This window comes from Petaurus breviceps, unplaced genomic scaffold (genome assembly GCF_028583685.1).
Source record: "Petaurus breviceps papuanus isolate PSGF00001 unplaced genomic scaffold, PetGlider_PUasm1.0 181, whole genome shotgun sequence".
In the NCBI taxonomy this organism is placed as follows: domain Eukaryota; kingdom Metazoa; phylum Chordata; class Mammalia; order Diprotodontia; family Petauridae; genus Petaurus; species Petaurus breviceps.
Window position 1 is genome coordinate 18,282,256 of NW_027185784.1, and position 1,365 is coordinate 18,283,620.

The window sequence follows — 1,365 nt, forward strand, 5'->3', positions numbered from 1 at the left end:
TATATATATATATATATATATATATATATATATATATATATATATATTTCTTCTAAATGCCCTAATAATGATAAAGTTTTCAGGAATTACAATTATTGAATCCCATATAATTTCTCCTTCTTGTTTGCCTTTTTATGCTTTTCTTGAGTCTTGTATTTAAAAGTCAACTTTTGTATTCAGCTCTGGTCTTTTCATCAGGAATATTTGAAAGTCATCTATTTCATTAAATATCCATTTTCCCCCTAAAGGTTGTATTTAGTTTTGCTTGTTCACTTATTCTTGGTTATAATCCTAGCTCCTTTGCCTTCCAGAGTATCATATCCAGTCCTTCTGATCTCTTAATATGGAAGCTGCTAAATATTGTGTCATCCTGACTGTAGTTCCATGGTATTTGAATTGTTTTTTGGCTACTTTCAATATTTTATCTTTGACCTGAGGTCTCTGGAATTTGGTTATAATATTCCTGAGTGTTTTCATTTTGGGGTCTCTTTCAGGAAGTGATTGGTGGATTCTTTCAATTTCTATTTTACCCTCTGGTTCTATTATATCAGAGCAATTTTTCTTGATAATTCTTAAAATACGATGTCTAGGCTCTTTTTTTGATCATGACTTTCAGGGTGTCCAATAATTCCTAAATTATCTCTCCTTGATCAATTTTCCAGGTCAGTTTTTTTTTCAGTGAGGTAGTTCACATTTTCTTCTATTTTTCATTCTTTTAATTTTCTTTGACTGTTTCTTGATGTTTAATGGAGTCATTGGCTACCACTTGCCCAATTCTAATTTTTAAGGAATTATTTACTTCAGTAGACTTTTGTACCTCTTTTTCCATTTGGTCAATTCTGCTTTTTAAAAGTTCTCTTCAGGGTGGCTAGGTAGTACAGTGAATAGAGCACCAGCCCTGGAGTAAGGAGGACCTGTATCAAGCATGGCATGGAAGATCTTCAAATCCCATTACCATTACAGACACTTAACACTTACTAGCCTTGTGACCTTGGGCAAGTCACTTAACCCCAACTGCCCTGCCCTCCCTCCTCCAAAAAGCAAAAAAAAAAAGTACTCTTCAGGGTATTTTTTGTGCCTATTTTGCTATTTGGCCAATTCTGGGGGTTTTTTTATGCTATTATTTTCTTCAGTATTTTTTGTGCCTCTTTTACCAAACTGTTGACTCTCTTTTCACAATTTCCTTTTGCATCTATCTAATTTCTTTTCCCAGTTTTCCCTCTACCTCTCTTGTTTTATTTTTAAAATCTCCTTTGAGCTCTTCCAGGAATTCTTGTTGGGCTTGTGTCCAATTAACATTTTTCTTAGAGGCTTTGTAGTTATTTTAACTTTGTTGTCTCCTCCTGAGTTTATGTCTTAATCCTC